Raw genomic sequence first — 15,637 nt, forward strand, 5'->3', positions numbered from 1 at the left:
CTGAATCATGGAGACCCTGGCCTCCGGGGACCCCTCTTGGGAACCACTGCACCGCATCATACAGGAAGTAAGACACAGAGGGAATGTCATTGTCCCAGAGTCCTGCCGCTACACTGTAAAAGGTTTGTGGCCTGGATCGAGCCCCTACCAGCCAGGAGCCTTGGACAGACCACTCAATCTTCCTGAGCCTCAGTTTTTCCATCAGGAAGATGGGAATGAGGCATTAGTCAGGGATCTTAGTCGCAAGCAACAGAAACAAACTCTGCTCATATCAAGCGGAAAAAAAGTGTGTTAAAAAGAAGCTAAGAAAAGAAGTGGGGCTGCTCCTCTGTAAGTTAAACATAGATTTACCATATGACCCAGCAATTCTACTCCTCAGTACATACCTCAAAGAACTGAGCACAGGTGTTCAAACAAACACTTGTACAAGACTATTCACAACAGCTCTGTTCACAAACAGCCAAAAGTTGGAAACAACCCAAACATCCATCAGTGGATGAATGGATGAACAAACTGTAGTCCATCCATACAATGGAATATTCTTCAGCCATAAAAGGGAATGAAGTTCCAATAACATGCTAGAACACAGGTGAACCTTGAAAATACTATGCTTAGTGACAGAAGCCAGGCACAAAAGACCACATAATGACTCCATTCATATGACGCCTCCAGAACAGACAGATCCTTAGAGGCCGAATGCAAATTAGCAGTTGCCAAGGGCTGGGGTGTGGACAGGGGAGGAGTGGAAAGTCATTGCTTAATGGGCATGGGGTTTCCATGTGAGGTGATAAATTCTAGAACTAGATGGTGGTGATGGTTGCACAACAGTGCTTGATGCCACTGAATTGTGCAACTGAAAATGATTTGGGTGGTAAATTTTATATTGTACGTATTTTACCACAATAAGAAAAAAATCCATGCAGAGGTGTTGGGGGCAGGGCATGGGGTAGGGGGAAGGTGCTGGGTGAATCGCAGACTGGTTGGGAGCCATACCTCTACCCTCACCGTGAGGACACCACCGCCATAGCCACACAGACACTGCCCCTGCCCCGCTGCCCAGGGTCTCTGTCTCCTGCAGCCACTCTGACCTCGGGTCCCCGAGACTCCGGGCTGGTGCATCAGATTGGGGGTGCAGAGTCACGGCCCTCTTGGCGTGCAAGGCAGGCTGGGGCATGTAGTCTCTGGCATCTTTACCTTGTCTTGTGGGAATCAGCGCCATCGAGACACCAAAGGGAGCCATTGTCCCAGACATGGGAATGCAGGTGAGAGGTTGTTAGAAGGACAAGTGTACGGAGCTCATGTCTACTTCAGAGGCAACAGAGAGCAGATAGAAAGAGCCTGGGGTGTGGGGGGATGTGAGATGCCAGGAGAGAAGCAGGTCACAAAGCAAATACTGCTCTTCAAAAGGTTTGCGGTGTAAGGCGACCTTTCCCTTCCCTCTTCATCCTTTTCTGAACACTCTCTACCACCCCACCACTCACGAATTCATTATTCAGAGACAATTGTTCTTCACCTTTCCTATCTAGAGGTTTCTACCCTTTGAACAAGATGACAATAGCTGCTGGTCATTTATCTAGTGGACACTAATCTTTGCCGCTGGCTTTCTGTGATTCGCTTTGTGGTTTAACACAGGGGCCCGGCCACTTAAAAGCCACCTAACAGTGAGACCGTGCCTGGGAGTGGGGCCAGCTGAGGACAGCCAGATGCTGGGTACCTGCTGTTTGGGCACAGTCCCAACCTTTTCGTTCCCCACTCGGGTGGGAGAGATTCAACCCATGCAATGGAAAATCTTGCCTCAAATATCTAATACAAACTTTTCAAGAAGAAATTGGAAGCAAAAGGGACAGATAGGATCAGAGTTAGGTTTTTGAGTGTTTTTCTATTTGATATAATGTTAAACTTCCAGAGAAGTTGCAAAAATAGTTGCAAAAAATAGAAGTTGCAAAAATCCCTATACCTTTACTCAGATTCACCACTTGTTTATGTTGATTGGGTTTATCATTCTCCCTCCCCGACACTGCTCCATCTTGCTGCAAATACCCCAGCAGATATTTCTCAAGAACAGGGACAGTCTTTTATATAACAACAGTATAATTGTCCAAATCTGGGAATTTTACATGGATAAATATTATTGCCTAATCCTCAGCCCATATTCACAATTCATCAGTTGTGCCACTAATGTCCATTGAAGCTATCTGGGGATTCTCAAAGTGTTGGTTTCTAGATTAATGCCACTGTGGTAGGAGAAAATGCTCCCCCGAGAGTTCAGCCTTTTGACATTTCCTACATCGTCTTCTTTTTTTTTAAATTTTAATTCCGATATAGTTAACATACAGGGTGTATTACTTTCATGTATACAATATAGTGACTCAGCACTTCCATACAGCACTCAGGGCTCATCATGGAAGTGTTCTCTTCATCCCCTTCTCCCATCTCGCCCATTCCTCCCCCCACCTCCCCTCTGGTAACCATCTGTTTGTTCTGTAGAGTGAAGAGTCTGTTTCTTGGTTTGTCTCTTCTTTTTCCCCTTTGTTCGTTTGTTTTGTTTCTCAAATTCCACGTATGAGTGAAATCATATGGCATTTGTCTTTCTCTGACTTATTTCACTTAGCATAATACTCTCTAGCTCCATCCATGTCCTTGCAAATGGCAAGATTCCATTCTTTTCTATGACTGAGTAACATTACATTGTGTGTATATATATATTCGTGTGTGTGTGTGTGTAAGTGTGCGTATACCACATACATATCTTCTTTATCCATTCATCTATTAATAGACACTTGGGCTGTTTCCATAATTTGGTTATGGTAGATAATGCTGCAATAAACACGAGGATGCATATATCATTTCAAATTAGTGTTTTCATATTCTTTTGGTAAATACCCAGTAGTGCAATTACTGGATCACATGGTAGTTCTATTTTGAATTTTTTGAGGAACCTCCATACTTTTTTCTATAGCAGCTGTACCATCCTGCATCATCTTTTATGGCTGCTCCCCTCAGCACTCCACAGCCTCCTCCTCCCAGGTTCCCTGGACTCTCTCCCAGGCCTGCGCAGTCAGAGGCCAGCCGTGGACCCTGGGGCAGTGTATATCCAGATGTTAGGGCTCCCCTTGCTGGCTGTCTCCTATCTGTCATTTCCCCCTTTGTTTTACAGCCCTGCAGGCAGCCCCTCTCCCAGCTCTGACCCCTCAAGGCAGTAAGACTGAGTTTTCTACCTCAGCTCCATCTGGTCCACCTGCCGACCAGGGAGTGTCCAGGTGAGAGCCAAACACCCATTCTACCCAGAGCCAGTGCCCTTCCGGTTTCTGCTGTTCATATCCACTCTCTAGCACCTTCACATAGTTGGGTTTTTTTTAAACGTTCTGTCCAGAGTTTGTACATCAATATGCACACACACACATACAGACACACACACACACAATTAAGAATACATCTCGTTTATGCCCCATTCTATAATGTGTACTATCACTCTAAATAGAACAAACTTGACCCCAACATGATGACTTTCGATTTCATTTGGGTTTCATCTGATTTACTTATTTACTTATCTGATGAAATTATTGAATCTTTCCTTAACATTACATGAAGAGGTCATTTGGGGACTTAATATAAATCGCAAAAGAATTCAGTTAGGCAAAACTAAACACATACAAAATAAACCAGATACCTTATGCTTAAACCTATGAATACATCAACCAGTAATTCACTTATACCTACATGTGCAAAGGCGGAAGCACTGCTGAAACATTTCAGCTTGTATTTTATAAAACAGTCTTAAAATATTTGACATAGTTTAGTAATATTCTAGAAAACAGTCTGCCCAGTTTGGATGGTATATTGGTTTTCTCAGGCTGCAATGACAGAGTACCACAGGCTGAGTGGCTTAAATAACAAAAATATTCTCTCTCAGAGTTCTGGAGGCCAGAAGCCCAAGATCAGGGTGTCAGTGGGATTGGTTCCTTCTGTGGCCTCCATCCTTGGCTTGTAGATGCCACCTTCTCCCTGGGTCCTCACACAGTCCTCCTGCTATGTGGCCTGTGTCCTGATCCCCCACTTCTTATGAGGACACCAGTCAGATTGCTTTAGGGCCCATCTCAGTGACCTCTTTTAACCTTACTTACCTCTTTAAAGACCCTCTCTCCAAATATGGTCAGCTGAGGTACTGGAGGTTAGGACTCATATGAATTTGTGGGTGGGGGAGACACAATTCAGCCCATAACAGATGGACAGTCTCCTCAGTCTCCTGCCTTTGGTGTACTGACACATATTTTACCTCACAAAGAGTGAGGAATGGACTTGATCTTAAGGAGAGTGGGGGCCCTAGAGAGCCAGGCACACTCTGACAAGAAACCCATTCCCAGGCCCAGGAGATTCTAGAGTGGACTCCTCAATCACCATGTCCTGGTCATACCTTACCCAAGGAGGAGAGAGATGGGAGCAGCACCTGACAGATGTGGAGGCCGGACTTGAGATCACCTCAGTACATATCTCCCTGGACTGGCTCATTCTTAATCTGACCAATATCTACTTTACTCTTTTTTTCTAATTAAAAACATTAGCAATTATGGATCTAGTGATCAAATGGCACAAAAGAACTTGTGATGGGGAGCCTGGGTGTCTCAGTCGGTTAAACGTCTGCCTTCAGTTCAGGTCATGATGCCAGGGTCCTGGGATTGAGTCCCGAATCGGGCTCCCTGCTCAAGTGGGGAGGCTGCTTCTCCCTCTGCCTCCGCTACTCCCCCTGCTTGTGCTCTCTCTCTCTCTCTGTGTGTCAAATAAATAAATAAAATCTTAAAAAAAAAGAACTTGTGATGAAAAGACCCCACATACTACCATTTTAATCAGTCCCAGGCAAATATATAACTCAGTCACCCTTCCCGTCTTCATCACACTTGCCTGGCAAAACCACTCCCCTGGTTGTCTGTGTCTCTCCACCTACTCTGCACTCATGCCCACAGGGCTTTCTGTTCCTGGAGGAAAAGGCCAACCAACACAGACAGGCGTCACTCTAAATTCATGACCACAAACCTCAGTGGCCCCTCAGAACTGTTAGATGCTCCTACATGTTGTCGGTCAGCACACTTCTCCCTGTTCTCGACAAACATTCCACACCTTCTCTCTCCTGAAGCCCCCACCACCCCCTTCCTCCTACATACACTCAGCAGCTAACCTCAGTTCCCAATTCACTTGGAATATAAAAGCAATCAGAAGAGAGCTCTTCAAGCTCCCACTGCCCTGTCTGCCCCCCATGCGTGTTGGTGCCCACACCCCGACCAGTTGTGTAGACCGGTGTACACACGTCTCCCAAGAAAGCCTGTTTTTGCTCTCGCTTATTCAGGACTTCACTCAGCCCTTGTCCCATCTGTCCTGTCATCTGTTTACTAAGCCTAATGTAATCACATTCAGAAACTGTTTAACTTGAGGAGGGTAAGGCCGGCCGTACTTTGAAGCCACGGGAGTTTCCTGAGGATCTCTCTCCCCACTTCCGGTGTGGGATGCTAAGGAAGACTGAGCAGGGGATCCCAGAGACCAGACATACATAAAACAACCACTTGCAGCAAAAATCTATTGCCCAACTAAAAAGCCTTTTAGCTATAAGCTGAAAAAAAAAACCCTTTTATGCTTAATTTTATTCCTAGTGACTTTTTCAAGGGAAATAAAATATAAAAATTCTCTGCTGTTGGACTGAAGAGGTATCAGATTTCCCAAATATCTCTTTGGGTGCATTTCAACTTCTCAGAACTCATGGTTACAGTGGGCTATGGAGCAAGTTCATCTGCCTGCGGCCTACACAATGTCAATGTCATTTGACCCCCCCCCCCCCCTTTTGACACAGAAGGTAAGGACATTCAGTCCTACTTTCAAGCTAACATAAAAGATACGTGTTTCTCTGCTCCCAACCAGCCTGTATTTGGCTGTGATGAGATGGACATACAGGAGCTGCTTGGAGCAGACAAGATCCTGGAACCCACCAGGAAGACTAGGCTCTTTGCTTTGTATATGGGGTCATGTGGAACAGCTGACTGAGGGCTTATTTGAAAGTTAATTTCTTTTTTTATTATTCTTTAAATTTTAGTTAGTTCACATGCAATGCAATATTGGTTTCTGGAGTGGAATTCAGTGATTCATCACTTACATACAACACCCAGTGCTCATCACAACCAGTGCCCTCCTTACTAACTACCACCCATCTAGCCCATTCCCACCCACATCCCCCACAACGCTCTTATGGTTTGTTTCCCTCGCTCCCTTTTTCCCCCTTCCCATATGTTCATCTGTTTTCTTTCTTAAATTCCACATACGAGTGAAATTATATGGTATATGTCTTTCTATAACGTATTTCGCTTAGCTCAATCCACTCTAGCTCCATCCATGTCATTGCAAATGGCAAGATTTCATTCTTTTTGATGGCTGAGTGATAGTCCATTGTGTATATATACCACATCTTCTTTATCCATTCATCAGTTGATGGACGTTTGGGCTCTCTCCATAGTTTGTCTGTTGTTGATAATGCTGCTATAAACATAAGGGTGCATATGCCCCTTCAAATCTGTATTTTTGTATCCTTTGGGTAAATACCTAGTAGTATAATTGCTGGATCTTAGCGTAGTTCTATTTTTAACTTTTTGAGGAACCTCCATACTGCTCTCCAGAGTGGCTGCACCAGTTTGCATTCCTACCAACAGTGCAAGAAGGTTCCTTTTTCTCCACATCCTCGCCAATACCTGTCTCTTGTGTTGCTAATTTTAGCCATTTTGACAAGTGTGGGGTGGTATCTCATCATGGTTTTGATTTATATTTCCTTGAGGTGAGTGATATTGAGCATCTTTTCATGTGTCTATTAGCCAGCTAGATGTCTTCTTTGGAAAAGTGTCTATTCATGTCTTCTGCCCATTTTTTAACTGGATTGCTTGTTTTTTGGGTGTTGAGTTTGATAAACTCATTATAGATTTTGGATACTAGCCCTTCATCAGATATGTCATTTGCAAATATCTTTTCCCATTCCATAAACTGCCTTTTAGTTTTGTTGATTGTTTCCCTCTCTGTGCAGAAGCTTTTTATCTTGATGAAGTCCCAATAGTTCATTTTTGCTTTTGTTTCCCTTGCCTCTGGAGTTGTGTCTAGTAAGAATATGCTGTAGCTGAAGTCCAAAAGACTGCTGCCTGTTTTCTCCCTAGGATTTTGATGGTTTCCCGTGTCACATTTAGGTCTGAAAGTCAATTTCAATACAAGGTTAAATTAACCACATTTAACAAATTGTGGTTGAGAGTATTCACATGCCAGTCACAGCCATAGGTATGTAAAGATGAAAGCAAACAAGAATGACATGATCCTACCCTCATGGTGCTTACATTCTAGTGGGAAGGAAACATAAAGATAGATAAACAGACACATAAGTCTGTAACAATAGATGAGGCTGAAGAGAAGGGCTTAAGCCAATCTTCCAGGGCTTTGGTCAGGTGAGGAGTCTGGATTCTAATCTCAGAGAAATGGGAAGCCCTTAGAAGGCCTGAGCAGGAGAGTGCCATGATCTCATTTATCCTATAAGAATTTCACTCTTGCTGCCTTGTGTAGAAAGGATTGGAAGGGGCCAAAGTGGAAGTGGGAGACCAGCCGGAGGTTGCAATCACATAGGCTAGAGATCATGGTGACTGGCACTAGGGTGGGGAGAGAGGCAGCGAGAAGGCATTCCGGATGGATTGCTGGGATGCAAAGAACAGCGGGAGGGTTGGCATCAGGGATGGTACCTGGGTTTCATGGCTCCAGCACCTGGGGGACTGGTGGAGAAAACTGAAAGTGCACTCATTTGGGGTGTATGGGAGGTGCCCAAGAAAAACTACACTGAACAGACTTAAACAGGTGAGGAAGTCTTTATTCAAGAGTATTGCAATAGTGGAGAGAGGTTAAATTCAACTCCAAAACCAAGGGTTGCTGGAGTGGTGGGGGCTGGCACTCGTGGGGGGCTGGTGGCAGAGACAGGGCGTTCGGTATGTATTATGGTGAGGACTGTGAATTGTGCAAGACTGTTGAATCACAGATCTGTACTTCTGAAACAAATAATACATTATATGTTAAAAAAAAAGAAGAAGAAGAAGAAGAAGATAGCAGGAGGGTAAGAATGAAGGGGGAAATTGGAGGGGGAGACGAACCGTGAGAGACTATGGACTCTAAGAAACAAACTGAGGGTTCTAGAGGGGAGGAGGGTGAGGGGATGGGTTAGCCTGGTGACGGGTATGAATGAGGGCACGTTCTGCGTGGAGCACTGGGTGTTATACGCAAACAATGAATCATGGAACACTACATCAAAAACTAATGATGTAACGTATGGTGATTAACATAACATAATAAAAAAAAGAAAAAAATTCAACTCCAATACAATAGGGTAGCAGCGATTTACAGCCAATAGGCAGGGTGAGGGGGTCAGCTTGTGGAAAATTACCAAGAGGACCTCGATTAGGTGTCAAGGGTGGGGGAATTCTTGCTAAATGGTTTGGCAGGCTTCTTGCTATTCTGGGGTCACAAAGAACAATAGGCCAAGGCCAAGGAAGTTGAGAAGAAGGTTCAGAGGAGACTGACTACAGTTTGGTCAAGGAGGAGATCCTTGTCAGTGGGAAGGACTAGGGGTTCTGTTTTGGCTGTGTCAGGTTTAAGATATCCAAGAAGAGATGTCAAGTGTGTAAATCTTGAGGTCGGAGGAGAGGTCTAGGCTGGTTATGGAAATGTGATCATCACTATAAAGATGATATTGGGAAGGCACAACCCTCACTGAGCTCTCAGATCTGTGATATAAAGTCTGATGGGCCAGTCCCAGCTGGAACTTCTAAACCCTACATGGGATAGTTAAGCACACTGCACAGGTTCTAGTCTCCCCACTCCAGAGGGAGCAGGACCCAGTTATTCTCCTTCCTTGCACCCAGGGTCTTTATCACTTGAAGACAGGTGAAGTCTTAGTAAGGACTGGCCCCTTATAAAGAAAATGCTCATGCTTCCCTTGTGTTGATTAAAAATATTTCTATTGTAACGACACTTAAATATGTGTAATTATAAAACTAAATACAAATGATTTATGCTTATAGCTATTATACAGTGATCAACCCAAAGTAAATTGAAGAAATGAAAACAAAGCCCTGTATCTCCCCACCTGCAACTGACCCCAGTTTGAGAAACACTAGGGAGAGGGACTGTAACATCCTTTCTGTCCTAACACGCAATGGTTTTGAGACTGCAGTGGGAAGACAGGAACCATGATTGATGCAACAAGGATAAGAGGGTCAATTGGAAAATAGTTCCCTAGAGATCCAAAGATTGCATAAGGGACAGCATTAAATAAAACAACTAGATAAGAAAAATAAGCATTTTGCCTAAAGAAATAAACAAAACAGCGATAAGAAGAGCAGATTTATTGCTCAGGTGAAAAGAGATCCTGCAAATTTGAAAAAGTTCAAACTTTAAACCTCCTCCACTCACTTGGCCCCATACCTAACAGGTTTAATTAGAAAAAACACTGATAAGAGACCTTTTAAAATAACTATGATTTGGGGTCCCTGGGTGGCTCAGTCGGTTAAACGTTAGACTCTCAATTTCGGCTCAGGGCCATGAGATTGAGCCCCGCCTCGGGCTCCAGGATTCTCTCTTTCCCTCTCCCTCTCCTCCCTGACCTCCTGCTCAAGTGCACACGTGCTCTCTCTCTCTCAAAATAATAATAATAATAATAACAACTATGATATTGCTTTATATTTGGAGAAGTTAAGGATGCTATTCATTTTATTCATTCCATGCTTAAAGCCACCCACCTAAGACAATAACAAATACTCTTCTATGCATTCCCTTATAGTCCTCTGTCCTGTGCCTGTATTTTTTTTTACCTACTACATGTATAACATTGTATTCTTTTAAAATTTAGGATTGTGAGATGTGTTTTTCTCTGTTGCCAGTTATAATAAGTTGACTGCAAAAGTGTGTATTTCTCCTATATACTACAAGTTACATAATCCCCCTCCTACTATTTATATGTAAGTTGCTGTCTATTTGTCACCAGTATAAAAAATGCTGCAGTGAACATCTTCAGACATACAAGCCTTTTCTATCTTGTGGATTAGTTCATTTAGCCAGGTTCTGGGTCAAAGTGTACTATTTTATACCAAAAAAAAAAAAAATTCTGATGTTCTAAACAGAGACTTGAGGATAACGTAGGGAAAAAAGGCAGATTTGCAACCCACACTAATGAGCAAATTTGAAAACCTGAGGGAGAAGCAGGGGCTGTGTCACCAGGCAGAGATGGTCCTCTGAACACGGGGGTGTTTGGTGCTCATCTTTCTAAACCTTTCTTGATGCCCCTAGGCAAAGATGGAAAGAGCTGAGCGGCAAGAGCAATTCAGACTCGCTCTGCTTGGATCCGCCAGGGGCAGGAGCTCCAGCCACACAGGTGCTAGTTACCAAGGCGACCTCCACATGTCCCCTCTTTTCCAGGTTAACAGTTCTGAGTCTGGGCTGGATGGTTGGATAGAATTAGTTCAAAAAAGAGAGAAAAAAGAAAATGACTTTAAAAGACAATTTAACTGTTCACCCGAAGAATCAGCACCAAGCACAACGCAGAGAACCTTCTGGTCCGTTCCCTTTACTGTATGACTTCATGGTTTGATCTTTTCTCTGAGGTGAATTTATTTCCATTTTTCTTTAATAAAATAGAACCACCAGTGTGTTCCGTTGCGTCTAATTACATACAGCCTGTGGAGTGTCAAATGTCTCTGCCACACAAGCTCACGGGGGCCCCGATAAGAAATGCACTGAGGCATAACAGGATGACTATTATGGTCATGGAGAAACTAGAAAACAAGGGGTCTCAAACTTACACGCCTGATTCCCAGCAAGATCCCATCGCTGCCAGAACCGTTATTGTGGGGATTCTCAGGGCCTGAGAACATATTGCTCCCAGCTGCTCATGGAAGGCTCTAAAGCCTCCACCGCCCCCCCGCCCCGCTCCTCGCTGGATTTTCCATGTCCCCACTGGCTTCTCACAGCCTGAAAAGCCAGCCTCGCCGAGCCTGAGAGCTTGATCACTAGGTGGGTCACCGCCGGTCCTTGGGTGTGAGTTTGCAAGCTAGGAATCCAGGGAGCTGCAGCTTCTTCCCAAGTGCATTGGCTGCATCTTGCAGCTACAAACCAGCAGCAGCCTGAGTTGCAGCTTGGGGCTAACGACACACGGACACAGCAGGAGTCACCTCTTAACAAGGTGTGGCAAGTGTGACTCGTAGCCCACAGACCCAGCAGACAAAAATACATATTTCTCCACATTTTCTATAATGCACGTCTCATTCTGAACCTCCTCTCGGCAGATAGAGAGTATAACTGGGCTTGTTCCCAGCGTTTCTCCCCTCCCCGGCTCTGGGGTTTTAACAAAGGTCTGATTGGCCAGGGGGTGTCTATCTGGCACTCAGGGGTCTGAAAGCCCAGGTGCTGCTGATGTGCCTGCGGACAGCATCCGGCTGCTGGTGGTTCTGGGCCATGCCAGAGGCAGGGAGACCCCGTGCATCGGCTTGGGGGCCCATCAGGCTAGACGCCCCCTGTGGCTCTTTCCTTTCTGGGGTCTCTTCTCCTTTCTGAGAGGCGTGCCTGGGTTTGCGCGTGGCAGAAGGGACGGGGCATTTCGTTTAAGCCTGGGTGATTCTTCCTTTAGGTTTCTTCAAGGTGCTCTGAATTCCCTTTCCCCAAGTAATTATGGTTTCCTACAAAATGAAAAAGCCAGAAGTGGGTGACTCTGGTGGTAGACCCTGCCCCCATCCCCCGCTTCTCCTACAGCATTAAGCTCAGCAGCTGCTGGTTTGCTCCAAGTGGGGAGAGTAGAAGAGGCAGACCCTGGAAGACCACTCCCCTCTCCCTCGCCCTCCCCCAGTAACTCAAAACAGACTCTACATTAGCCTCCTTGCAAAGCCGTATGTCCCTGTGAAGAAGACGTACTTCTCATTCACGTGTTCCACCGTCTCTCAATAAGAGGGGATCTGTGTCCCTCTCACAAATCGAGTGAGTTGTCCAGTATTAGCAACGTCTACCTGCCAAGCAGCACCTGGCTGTGTAGGTGACACTTTCTCCATCCACCCTGGGGATGGCGGGGTGAGCGTGGACACCGTGTGGGATTTTGACTCTTGGAGCGGAGGAGAGGCAGACATGCTCCCTGGCAATGGACCCAGCTGGAGGAGAAGGACCTCTGATACAGCAGCTGCCGTTACTGTGTGCCCAAACGACATCGAAGGGCCTGGAGCCAGGGGTGCAGCATGTCTCTGAGGAGGAGGGGTGCACAATGGGCGGTATGGTTGGAACAGTCAGGAAGGAGTTGGTTATACTCTTACCCCACCCCCAAATTACGCCAGGCTTTTCAAGGATTATCCTGACACTGGGAACAGCCACCGGTCACCTGTAACCACAGGCATCCATGTTAAAGTTTCAAACCAAACCCAGTGATTTATAAAAATAAAAATACATTGTAAGCAGGTTACCAAAATCCAAAGATGGTTTAACACAAAAAAAACCTGTGAAGATAATGCATCTCATCGAAATGTGAGAGAAGACTTGTTCTAGAATCTTCATAGCAGCAGTCTTTGAATTAAAAAGCAAAAAAAAAAACAAAACTGGAGTCATTTAAAATGTTCATCACTAGAACAATGGATACGTGAATTGTGATATATTCATATAAGGAAGTACTAGGCTGCAGTGAAAATGCATGAGCCATTGTTCTGTATGTTAACATTCATGAAGCTAAAAAATGTAATGTTGAGTAAAAAAAGCAAGCTGCATAAGAATACATGTATCAGGGAAATACAAATCAAAACCACAATGAGATACCACCTTACACCAGTCAGAATGGCAAAAATTAACAAGACAGGAAACAACAAGTGATGGCGAGGATGCGGAGAAAGGGGAACCCTCTTACACTGTTGGTGGAAATGCAAGCTGGTACAACCACTCTGGAAAACAGTATGGAGGTTCCTCAAGACGTTAAAAATAGAGCTACCCTATGACCCAGCAATTGCACTACTAGGTATTTACCCCAAAGATACAGATGTAGTGAAAAGAAGGGGCACATGCACCCCAATGTTCCTAACGGCAGTGTCCACAATAGCCAAACTGTGGAAGGAGCCAAGATGTCCTTCAATAGATGAATGGATAAAGAAGATGTGGTTCATATATATAATGGAATATTACTCAGCTATCAGAAAAAATGAATACCCACCATTTACATTGACATGGATGGAACTGGAGGGGATTATATTGAGTCAAGCGGAGAAGGACAATTACCATATGGTTTTACTCATATGTGGAACATAAGCAATAGCTCGCAGGACCACAGGGGAAGGGAGGGAACACTGGGAAGAAATCAGAGGAGACAAACTATGAGAGACTCTGGACTCCGGGAAAACAACTGAGGGTTACAGAGGGTAACCAGGTGATGGGTATTAAGGAGGGCACGTGTGGTGATGAGCACCGGGTGTTATACGAAACTAATGAGTCATTGAACACTACATCAAAAACTAATGACGTACTATACGCTGGCTGACTGAACATAATAAAAAAAAAAAAGGATACATGTATGGAGATGCATTTACAATAAATGTAAATCATGAAAAAACAATACTGTGTAACAGGTAGGAATGCACACATATGTAGTAACAGTGTAAAGAAAACCATGGTGATGGTAAGGTCTGACTTCATGGTTGTGTGCTCCTGTTTGTGTGCAGGTACAATATGTAGCCAGGGACTGGTATTCCGAGAGTTTCAAATGTACGGGTACCATTTTATTTCTCTAATCAGATGGCAGATGCACAGAGGTTCATCAATTATCCTATAGATGTTGTGTACATCTTAAATATTTCACAGTTTTTTCAAATAAATTTTGAACTGGCCATGAAATGAAAAGCAAAAAGAAGCAATAAGGGGAAGTACTATCTGAATTAACTTTTGGTCTTAGAAGAAGAATCAGTAACAATCATGGTAGAAAGGAGAATGCCATCCTAGGATAGATAGGGCTGAGCATATACCTTAGACTTCAGGAGAAAGGAAAGAATATATAAAAATATGTAAACATGATATATGAGTATATAAAAATATATTAAAAAGAAAGAACACATAAAAAATTACACTTTATCAAATTTAAACTCTGAATAGTCAAATCCCAGGGGAGTAAACACCAGCCAGCCAGCCCACACGCAGTCCCTCCCAAGGCCGTGGAAGTAGAGGGTCTGTCACCTGAAGACATCCCTTCAGGGAATGGGAATCCGGGCCGACTGCAGATTTTACAAGGCTCTTTCCAGAAGATGGAGGCAGGGGCATTGTCAAAAGAGGTAAATGAAAGGCAGAAGCGATAGGGGGAGAAGCCCAGAGGAAGCTGACCATTGGGGAAAGCTGGAGACCCAGGCGTCCCCGCAGGGCAGAAAGACACAGCGAAGCCCACTGATTGATTTAAAATAGCCAATCCTAAGCCTGCCCACCTTGCTTTGCCCGTTCCAACCCAAGGAAACCACAGTAAAGATTCTGGCCCATGTTTTTCTCCCCCTAGTTCTGCTTTCTGACCAGCCCTGGTTCTTCCCGTGTGGCCCTGCGTGGGGTGCAGTTCCTCCTGTATCACAGACTTGTTTCTTCACGACGGTCATCTTCATGCCTGAGTGTCTAATCACACTCGATTAAAGCAAATCCTGGGTCCCCTTGAAACATGGGATAAAGGCTCATTGTCCATCCGTTCAGCAGGAGACTACATCTGACTTATCCCCCTGTCTCTTCTCAAACCCCCTCAGAGCTTAACGCAGGACTGGATGTATGGTAAGAGCTCAAGAATGTGGCTGAATAAGCTCTCCTGTCCTGTTCACCAAGCCTTCCTCTTGGGTCCGTCCTTCTGGCGGTCTGTCTGTGTGTCCCTCTGTGACGTGGGATGCCAGCAGCAACGGCAGTAACAAACACACCAGGTTGCTGTCTCTCTCAGAGTCAGTGTCAGGGCTCTCCTTGCTAAGGGTGAAGACAGTGAGGGTGACGGGTGAGCAGAGAACAAGGCTGAGACACAGGAAGGGGAGGGGAAGGGCTGTTTGAGGAGTGATCGGTGGCTGGGGACACCCCAAGGAAGGGGCAGGAAGACTGTCTTTGGAAACTCTCCTGCTCAGATTTCCAAAGGCAACACATCTGGGTTCTATCCTTTCAACTGCTGCTGAGTGATGCCCTCCACCTGGGTGGTAGGGAGATGATTTGGAGCCAGATGGGCCCACTGGAGAGGTGCTCACCTGGGCTCTGCTCCTCCCCACTTCCTCTGCCTCATCTTATGTAGGTTAAATCAGATCAAGACAGCCATGAAGGGTACTCTTGTTGGGGCAAACATACTACCGAAGGGCATGATGGGGTCAGAATCAGAAGTGCCCTCTCTTCTGCTTGGTCGTATGAATAACCAAGTGCAAATAGCCTCTTTTCCAACCAGCAAAGAGAGATCCTTGCTTTGTCTCCCCCTGGATGTTGCAGAGTCTAAAACATCTCTACTCCGGCCATGCACCCCCATAGCACTGGGGTTCAGGCATGAAGGCTGAAGAGGAGAGGAAGGAGATGCTCCTGCTTCTACTGTCCATGAGTCTGAGCTCACCCACCCCCCCACCTAGAAACC

The sequence above is a fragment of the Callorhinus ursinus genome, unplaced genomic scaffold (assembly GCF_003265705.2).
Source record: "Callorhinus ursinus isolate GAN/ISIS: 27379988/994484 unplaced genomic scaffold, GSC_fseal_2.0 scaffold26, whole genome shotgun sequence".
NCBI lineage: Eukaryota > Metazoa > Chordata > Mammalia > Carnivora > Otariidae > Callorhinus > Callorhinus ursinus.